Source organism: Alnus glutinosa, chromosome 2, assembly GCF_958979055.1.
Source record: "Alnus glutinosa chromosome 2, dhAlnGlut1.1, whole genome shotgun sequence".
In the NCBI taxonomy this organism is placed as follows: Eukaryota; Viridiplantae; Streptophyta; class Magnoliopsida; order Fagales; family Betulaceae; genus Alnus; species Alnus glutinosa.
In genome coordinates, this window is record NC_084887.1 from 37,254,587 (window position 1) to 37,265,308 (window position 10,722).

General features: G+C 36.1%; 1 pseudogene; it reads left to right on the plus strand.

Annotated features, from left to right (window-relative positions):
• The first annotated feature begins 276 nt into the window (after positions 1-276).
• LOC133861728 (protein SIEVE ELEMENT OCCLUSION B-like) lies at positions 277-10,510 on the plus strand (annotated as a pseudogene).
• Positions 10,511-10,722: the final 212 nt, after the last annotated feature.

Consider the following 10,722-nt stretch of genomic DNA (forward strand, 5'->3'; position numbering starts at 1 on the left):
TAATGTTTTTAACTGCATTGGAAGCAAGGAATTTGATGCAGCTTGGACTTTATTCCCTTTCTCGATGGTTATATGTATAGGGAAATGATAAATATACAACTCCATCACAACTTTGGCACAACTCCCACTCACAATGAGGTGAAGCCCACGTGTATGGACCCCACCTCATTATGAGTGGGTTGTGCTAAAGTTGTACAAAGGGGTTGTACCCCAATCATCCCCCATATGTATATACACCCAAACTGCAATAAAAACACACAAGCCAAGCTTCCCATCTTCTCCTCCGATCATCCCTCTACGTACCCTAAACCTTGAGTTTCTAATCTTCGATCATTTGCTTTTGTCTTGAACGACGACATGGAAAGCAAGGTGGGAGCCGGTTCTTTGCAGCAACCCAACGTTTCCAGCTCTGCCCAGCTGATCGAAAATGTCCGAAGCAGCATGCTATCATTGTCCGATGAAGACATGAAGCAAATTCAGGCCACCCATGCTCCAGATGGCCGAGAAGTTGACATCAAACCCCTTCTCTATATTGTTGATGACATTCTTAATCGTGCTACTCCAAACCTTGATGCCCTCATTACAACGGTATAGTATAATACTAACTAATTAATCCTTCTAATATGTATTTTATTTGACTGAAGCCATTCCGATACAACTTTGATCAATCCATCCTCGTACGTTGTTTTCTTTTCTAAATATTACTGCTCTTGTTTTACTGCAGGGTACCCAAGCACACACTGAAAGCTTGGAGGAAAGGACCCACCAAGATAGTCTCCTTGCCATTCCTGATGCCCTGTCATATACAATGGATCGAATTTCCGTCGAGGTAATTATAACGAACGATGATTAATATGAAATTTTCATTAATACTACATACAAAATGACATTTCTGATACCTGATCTATAATATATATAGTACTTTAATTTTCCACAGATTTAATTAATTAGCACTACGTACATCAACGCTTTCAAATAATGCATATATGTATGAATTGCAGATATCATACAAGGCTCTGAGTGACACGGATGCACACCAAAAAACGCTGTCGGTATTTAATATGATATCACACTATGCATGGGATGATAAGTTGGTGCTGACGCTAGCTGCTTTTGCTTTGCACTATGGAGAATTCTGGCTCCTTGCCCAGATTTACTCAACAAACCAACTTGCCAAAGACATGACGACCCTGAGGCACATAACACTTGTTAATGATCTAATCAGGGCAATATTGGAAGTGACCCGCTGTTTGGTTGGGTTTAGAGAATTACCATCCAACTATATCACACCGGAGGTACGTACATTATCCACAGCCGTGGTCGCTAATATTCCAACCATTCTCTTTTGGACCATCAGGAGCATCGTCACTTGCGCAACTCATATTACTAGCTTCACTAGCATGGGTTTCGAGTATGTTTTTCCTGAAATTAATTATTATATATACTTAGTAATTAACTTACAAAAATTATTTATTAGAAGAGCTGGCTAGTGTATATATAGTTATTGGGACAAGAGTTACAAAAAGTGTACAAGCACTCAAGATGGAGACAAGAGTTATAGGATGATAAATTAAATTTATTGTTGTTAATGTAGAAGTATAAGAGACCTGTAACATTCAGACTCTTTCTTTATAAATAAAGTCTTTTATACGATCAAATGAATAAAGTAAATATATAGATAAGAAAAGATTTTGATGTGTGGACATAGACTATATATTGGCTGAACCACCTTAATTCTATGTGTCTCTATTTCTTATTCTCAAATCTAACCTAAATTATGAGCTTTTACAATAGTAAAGGCTTTATATATATACCATTAATGCAGCTGTAGTGGTTAATGCATGTGGCTAATGATTGCTCCAGGTTTGTGACCGCCACAAAGGCGCATTGGGATGATCAGTTATCCACCCTTCCTCACAAGCTCAAAAACATACGTGACTATCTTAAGAAGCAGCTGGATATGTGCTACCAATACATAGGTAATTAGTGATTTTTATGCTGCATGTACGTGTACGTGTACGTGTATGTGTGTTACAAACCGTGCAATTAATGCCATAAAAATAACTAGAGCATTAAATATCTGCCATTCGATGCAGAGGGAAAGAGGGAGGATGAATCTTTCCAAATGCTTGTCGATCTCTTCAAGATTACCCACATTGATAACAAGAGGGTTCTCAAGGCCCTGATTTACTCTAGGGATGATCGTCTGCAGCCACTTGTTGATGGTTACAACAGGCCTAGGACAAGGGTACGTTGGCTCTTCTAAACGTACGTATACGTACATGATTGCGTACTGTTATTACTTACTGTTGCTTGAAGCTTTAATTCAAGTAGAAGTTTCTATTAATTTTCTGTACCTAATTGTTTGGAAAACCCAGGTTTACATGGACGTTCTTTGGAGGAAGAAAGTGTTATTGCTGATTTCAGGCCTGGACATCTTGTTAGAAATAATCAACATATTATTTAATCTAACATGCGCAGCGGAAAACGAATAAACAAGATTCAGGCTTACCTCTAGCCATGTTTGCTCAAGCGTCTCCACGATCCATCTGAAGAACAAGAAAGATTATTTGAGGGATCTTCTAACCTATGCCTATTGCTTGATGGCTGTACTGATGGTGTACACAGGCACTCTATTTATAGGCTAAGTTAGGGACCCTCAAAATGGTAAACACCGTATTTGTTTCCTTCCATCAAGGAAACAATATCGTTAATTGATTTTAAAATCAATTAACCGATTCCATATTTACGGTAATCTAAATTAATAGAAATAACCATAATACCGATTCCATATTTACGGTAATCTAAATTAATGGAAATATCCATAATGCCGTATATGTTTATTGAAAAAATAATAAACATAGTAAATACCGTAAATGTGATATAAAGGCCACAACCAAAAAGGAATAATATATTACATTCTCCCACTTGGACTTTATAACACATGACCATATGGTATTAAGTTCTTTAGTTTTGGCCAATCTTTTATGGAATCCTCCAACTCAGTTAAGAAATGTTTCACACGAATCATGGCGGTAAAACCATTATAAAATTAGGTCGTCCCTTCCATGTATCACGATGTAAAACACTCCTTACATGAGTACCTTATGGATAATCAAGCTTTATGAATGAACTTCCTATAAGTCATTCGGGTCCAACTTTATTTATCCTCATGGATAAAATAACAAATGTGCACAAAAAATCTTTATTACAATAACTTTATGTCTATAGACCAAAAAGAGACAAACCAAGCGAAAATGAATTAATGAGTCTCATATATTCCGCATGACTTTATTCTTTCTTTACCGGTAAACTTTAAGTCATGGGATCCGCAATCATTAATTCAGTACTTATATGCTCAATAGACCCTTTATGTCTCTTAATGTTATCTCTCGTACTGAGATACTTAATGTCGATTTACTTCTGCTTCTACTCTTTATTCTTATAAAAGAAGATTATAGTAGAATTACCACAGAGTATCTTTATGGTCTAACTGTAAAATCGACAAGATTGAGACTTTTAACAAATGTCTCAACCATCATGCCTGTGTACCAAATTCATAGCACGCTAGACTTTTAGCTTTCTTGGTAGACGTAGCAACTATAGTCTGCAAACTGCATCTCTAGGATCTATCCTTCAATAAAAAGATATATACCTTAGAGTAGACTTTCTACTATCTACACAATCAGCAAACTCAAATCTAAACAACTAACCACCTTCAAATGGAAAGTGTATCCTTAGGTTAAGTTGTTCTTCTTGGTTCCTTGCATATCCCGCAAGGCTTTATTTGCAGCACTTTATTGACTCAATATACTTATTGTCAGTCATATGGTTATGTATAATGCAGACGCTTAAAACTTTTCATCTGCCCTTATTCCAATACCTTTTGGGACATTAATCTGTATTTAATTAATCCCTCTTAATTGCTACTGAAGGTGCAAATCCTTCATTCTAAATTTTTTCCAAAACTTTTTTCAATGTAGGCCTTCCGAGACAATGTTAATATTCTTTATGTCTCTGTGAATCTCTATGTCAAAAGACATAAGAGGTTTCACCCAAATCCTTCATTTCAAAGTTTTGTGAACTTTATGTAGCAAACCTAAATCACCACTTGCAAATATAGGACTAGAAAGATTACTGTACTCCCACTGACCTTAAGGTATATATACTAATCAACAAGGTTTTCTATAAACAATAACCTTGTAAAAAGTATCTTACCATTGAGAGATCTATCACAGCCCATAAATAGAATTCTTTAATTTGCAAGCTTTCTGACTGTTATTTATAAAACCTTTTGATTGTTTCATGTAAACCTCGTCCTTAAGATCCCTATTCAGAAAAGTTGTTTTCGCATCCACTTGATGTAGCTCTGGATCAAAAATAAGCTACTAATGCTATGATCATCTTGATGAACCATCCTTAGACACTGGAGAGAATGTTTCACGATAATCAATGCCTTCCTTATGAGTAAAACCATTGGCTACGAGTCTAGCTCGACCCTTCAGCCATGGACTTAGCTCTCACTTCATGGCACTGAATCTCAATGAGGAGTTTTCTCCATTCATAGCATGTGAAAACAAATTTGGATCATCTTTATGTCCAACGTCAACATCAGACTCTGGGAGATATACAACATAATCACTAAGAATTGTTAATCTACTTATTCTATAGGATTTTCTTAATTCTACTTCCTCTGCATTTTGCAATGGGAGAATAGATTTTGAACCTGTTCTGTATGAGTTGGTTGTTCTAGAAGTGATTGTGGCTCAGGATAATCAATCTGATTTTCCTGAATACAATCAATCATCCTCTATGAGGAGGAGATTTGGCCAACTCTAGTGCTTTCTCAAATTCCAATTTATGTGAATGAGCACTCCCACTAGGTTCCGTATCCTCTAGAAATTTTACAATCAACAACTCTAGGCTTATATGAAGGATAATAAAACAGTAAAACCCTTTAAAGTTTACTAGATAGCTTATAAAAGATCCGCTGATTGTCCTTGAATCTAATTTCCTTAGGCGAGGATTATAAATCCTCTCTTTAGCAAGGCAACCCCATATGTGTAAATAATTTAAACTAAGCTTCCATCTATTTCATACTTTAAAAGGTGTCTTATGGACAACCTTAGATGGAATACTATTTAACATATACACAATGGTCTTCAAAGCTTTACTCTATAAGGGTAATAGCAGATTAGTATTACTAATCATTTCCCTTTGTGTGTACCTACCTTAATACTCTATGCCTATATTAGATCTTATGATCTTCATATTGTTTCTCTTCTTCTTCCTTATAGATATTGAAAGCATTCAATACCCCAGCTTTAATATTTAGAAGATAGACATACATAAACTTTATATGGTCATCACTGAAAGAGATAAAAATATCTCTGACCATTTAGGCAATGAGTATGGAAAGGTTAACATATTTCAATGTACATGATCTCAAGAATTTTAAAAGGCTCTCTTTGGCACCTCTAATGGTCTTGTTGGTATGCTTTCCCTTATGCAATCCACACAAGTACCAAAGTCAGTAAATCACCGACTTTTATTTTCTGTATGGAGATATATTTTAATCTCCAAAGCCATAACAAGAGCATTTTTAAATTCTTAAAGACTCTACTTTACGTCAACATCACTATGCAGAAATAAACAAATAATTTTGTTTCAAAAATTGGGACGTAGGTCAATTTTAAATAGACTTTAAATAAACCCCAACCAATATTCCACCAAAAAATAAGAAAAATTTCAAGTTTAAAATAAAATTGAAATTTTTAATAAGCCAAACTAGAAAATAGATTTCAAAAAGATTATGGAATATAAATCATTTTTTGAGGTCAAAATTATAACTGAATTTTAAAATTAACCTATAGATCCCAACAAGCTCAAATTATAAACACGTGTTATCCATTTTAAAAAGGACTCTGCATTTGTGTTGACAATGTGGATTGTTAAACCATAATCAATCCACAATATATTTGATTGAGTCACTAAAAGAGATTCACGACATACTAGATATGGAGATTATCTTTATTTTAAGTCATTTCTTATACTTCATGCAATCTTTCTTTATATGCCCTTAATTTTCCTTATTTCATGAGAAATATGTATCTTGATTGCCATAATACTTTATTGGCACCTTATTCTCATGCTTTAAGTGTTGGACATGATTGCATTTATTGGTCCTTCCTTTGACATGAATAATCATGTGAACACTTTATAAATTCTCTCATATCCTTGAACACACATGGTTAGAAGTTTATTTACTAACCATTTATCCTTACGTGTGTTACAAGATAAAATTCTACACTTAGAAGAGAGAATTCAAAAAATTGAAATAGACCAACAATGACTCAAAAATCTCAATCTTTAGGGACTTAAGCTAATCTATAATATCCTTCATTCCCATAATGGGATTATAAACACTTCAGAAACTGTAAAACGTTTGTCTTTAAAGCTTTTTCTATTAGGGTGCTGGCCAAGTTTTGTTTGAACTTACTAAATGTTCATAAACAACCTTTATAAAACTTTGGCTCTAAAACATTCAGGAATAAATCCCTGATGACTTTAGTGACATGAGATTTCATGAACATCTAACTTAAGTGATTAAATCACTCCCACCGTTCATGCTTAATAATCTCACGTGGCGTACTTAATTCCGCGGACGTGGCGTACTTAATTCCGCGGGAGTAGGTGGTTTGTCCACACGGAGTACCAAAATTTTTAACACCCCAAATGAAAAAGCATATCAATCATTTTTCCAGTCAAAAAAATATTATCATAATGTATTGGAATATAAAACCACCAAAAGGTAGAGTAACAGGAATAGCTGCAATAACCCAAAATTAAAATAAATACTTTAATGCTATGAATTAACTTTATTTTAAATTAGCCAATGCCAATTTAAATAGTAAATTTCAACCTACCTTTGGGCAAAGGTTGCATCACGCATGAAATTTACTCTTTATTGATAAGACTAATAAATTTAAATATTAATAAATAAAATTCTTCGTACCTTTGGGCAACCGAAAGAAATTTTACTTTTAATACTAAATTTGTTATCTCATTCTAATTAAGTCATAAAAATAAAAACTTCCCTTTGGGGATAGGTAATTAAATTTATGAGTTAATTACAATACGATGTTAATTTTTCTATATGAAGTTCATGTGTACGATCCTTATGCAATTATTACAAAATTAGGATGCTTTGGCTCTCCCAAAATCATAATAATCACGCTGTAATTCATGAACATCTAATAAATCTTTATGAGGTTCATGCGTGTGATCCTGATGTAATTATCATACAAAAATGGGATGCTTTGGCTCTCCCATAATTATTATGATAATTACGTGTGTGTAATCTTGATGCAATTGTCATTCAAAATTGGGATGCTGTGGCTCTCCCAAAATTATCATGATAATTGCTACTTCATTAACATCTAACAACTTTATAGATGCCCCCTTAATGGCCTTAGGAATATAACAAACCAATACTTAAATGGGGTAAACAGCATTTTCCAAGGTGCAAGCAGATGAGCTCCCAGGAAAGTGAGGGGGGTCACACCGGACACACTTAAATCCCAAGACTTTCCTTGCCAGAACTTTCCCCGACATTGCATTCTTAGATATTACTGTAAACACACCAGTATATATGGTATTGTTAATTATTCTTAGGTTTAGGCATCAAACAATTTATATTTAAACAATATAAATTTAAAATATATATTCCTCAATTCATGTATTAAATAAACAATAATTTTAATACACAGTACTGTAAATAATAAAGGGAATAAAACTTTAATATGAGGACATAATAAAACACATGGCCTAATGGTTTAGTAAGTGGCCAAGGCTCTTTACACCTGGTGAACCCAGGTTCTAAACACCATAAGGCCTAAATTCCCCTTTTAAAAAGAACTTGATGGGTTACTGAAAAAGGGTTGCTGTATTGGGCTGACCCAATTGGGTTAACCCACTTAATTTGGGTTGGGTATCTGTATTGGGCTACTATATTGGGTTGGGCTTTTGGATCACAAGACTCCAAATGGGCTACTGTATTTGGCAATTAGGTCAACCCACTTAATCGGGTCAGGCCTCTGGGTCTATGTATAGTGCTGGCCCAAACTAGGTCAGCCCACTTAAATGGCCCAAAACTGCATGGGTTTTAAAAAACCCTACCCGAAAATATATCAAACCCAAAAACTTTAATGGGTCGAAACCCTACCCAGTCACCAACCAACCCGACCCGTAATGTTCCAGATGGGTTGAAAACCCTAAAAAATGAAACCCTAGCCGCCACCCCTTTATGAAAATACCCATATCAAGATTACAACAACTCAAAATTAGGCAGTATATCACAATACACAGAATAGTGATAAAACAAAAAATAGTTATATCAAATTTATGGGTTTTCACAAACAGTACGTGAACAACAAATATTCACAAAATAATCGCTAATGCGTTTCTATCATGTCACAAAAGACGAAATATTGCTCAAACAATATTGACAAACAGAAGTGAACAATACCAAATAGAATATACTTGATTCAATATTGATAACCAATAAAAAATACTTGATTCAATATTGATAACGCATAGTAAAATTATATGCTGAGCAAAATAGCACAGAGGCTGGCTCTGATACCACATGTTAGAAATAATCAACATATTATTTAATCTAACATGCGCAGCGGAAAACGAATAAACAAGATTCAGGCTTACCTCTAGCCATGTTTGCTCAAGCGTCTCCACGATCCATCTGAAGAACAAGAAAGATTATTTGAGGGATCTTCTAACCTATGCCTATTGCTTGATGGCTGTACTGATGGTGTACACAGGCACTCTATTTATAGGCTAAGTTAGGGACCCTCAAAATGGTAAACACCGTATTTGTTTCCTTCCATCAAGGAAACAATATCGTTAATTGATTTTAAAATCAATTAACCGATTCCATATTTACGGTAATCTAAATTAATAGAAATAACCATAATACCGATTCCATATTTACGGTAATCTAAATTAATGGAAATATCCATAATGCCGTATATGTTTATTGAAAAAATAATAAACATAGTAAATACCGTAAATGTGATATAAAGGCCACAACCAAAAAGGAATAATATATTACACATCTCCCAAGAAGAGCTTGCTATTCTTGAACATATTTATATGGAGTCCAGGATGCACTCGACGAGGCTCGAAAGTCCGTATGAGCTTGTGTGGATTCCGCTTGTGGACCGTTCGGTCCAGTGGAGTAACCCCCTGGAAAAACAATTTGAGACCGTGCAATCTAGAATGCCGTGGTACACGGTGCACCACCCTTCGTTGATAGGAAAGCCAGTGGTCAGGTTCATCAAGGAGAAGTGGCACTTCAGGAATAAGCCTATCCTTGTGGTGCTCGACCCTCAAGGAAAGGTGGTGTCCCCCAATGCAATTCACATGATGTGCATTTGGGGAAGCATTGCCTTTCCTTTCACCAGTTTGAGAGAAGAACAGCTCTGGAGGGACGAGATTTGGAGGCTTGAGCTGCTGGTGGATGGCATTGACCAAACAATACTCAACTGGGTGAGTAATATTATTGTAGATAATTAATATTGCTCAATCCATATATATCTACTTAATTAATTATATATTTTGTTGATTTGTTAACAGATTAAAGAAGGAAAATACATTTTCTTGTATGGAGGGGACGACACTGAGTGGGTTCGGAAATTTACAAACTCAGCACGCGAAGTCGCAAGGGCGGCACGCATACCCATTGAGATGTTCTATGTTGGAAAAAGCAGCAACAAAGAGCAAGTCCAGCGAGTCATAGCGACCATCGTGGAGGAGAAGTTGAGTTCGTCCTACTTGCAAGACCCAGCCATAATGATATGGTTCTTCTGGACCCGGATTGAGAGCATGCTGTTCTCGAAGATTCAACTAGGCAAGGCTGACGGCCATGTGGACCTGGTGATGCAAGAGATAAAGAGGCTGCTTAGCTACGACAGAGAGGGCGGATGGGCTTTGCTTAGCAAAGGGTCTAGCATTGTGGTGAATGGGCATGGAAACACGGTTTGGACCACCTTGTTGGAGTATGAGATATGGAAGGAGAATGTGGTGCTGCAGGGTTTTGATGTGGCTTTCAAGAACCACCATGACCTGCGTCATGGTGAGAAATACCCCCCTGCTGCCGCTTCGAGTTCTCGCACAATGCCGGAAGGATTCCAGAGCGCATGAGGTGTCCTTAGTGTCACCGCAACATGGAGGAATTTACCACTTTCCTCTAGCTGCCTGCTGCAACGAGGAAGGCGTTCCCAGCATACTATACTATGGAAATCGGCCACTTCTTAATTAGCGAGCAGTCATATGTACGTATGAGTACAATGCAAGCTAGTGTGCAATTTGTGCAATTTTTTATTTTTATTTTTGTGTAATGAGATTTGAGTGTGAGATCATGTGATCTCATCAGCCACTTTCTGGTCGCTTGTGTTTGACATTTTATGCTATAAATAAAAGTAATGTTACTGTACGTATGATGTATAATTATCCCTGATGATTATATCAAAGGCATGTTACCATGAATGATATATTTGTTAGAAGATAAAATCAGCACCTCAACACTAGCTTGAAAATCAGCAAAGGAGAGCCTTCTTACAGCAACAGCTACTTGTCAGACCAGCAGCCGGCAGCCTCCTTTCCCCTGGATTCCTGCTCCATGTCTTCCGGATTTGCTCCTCAAAC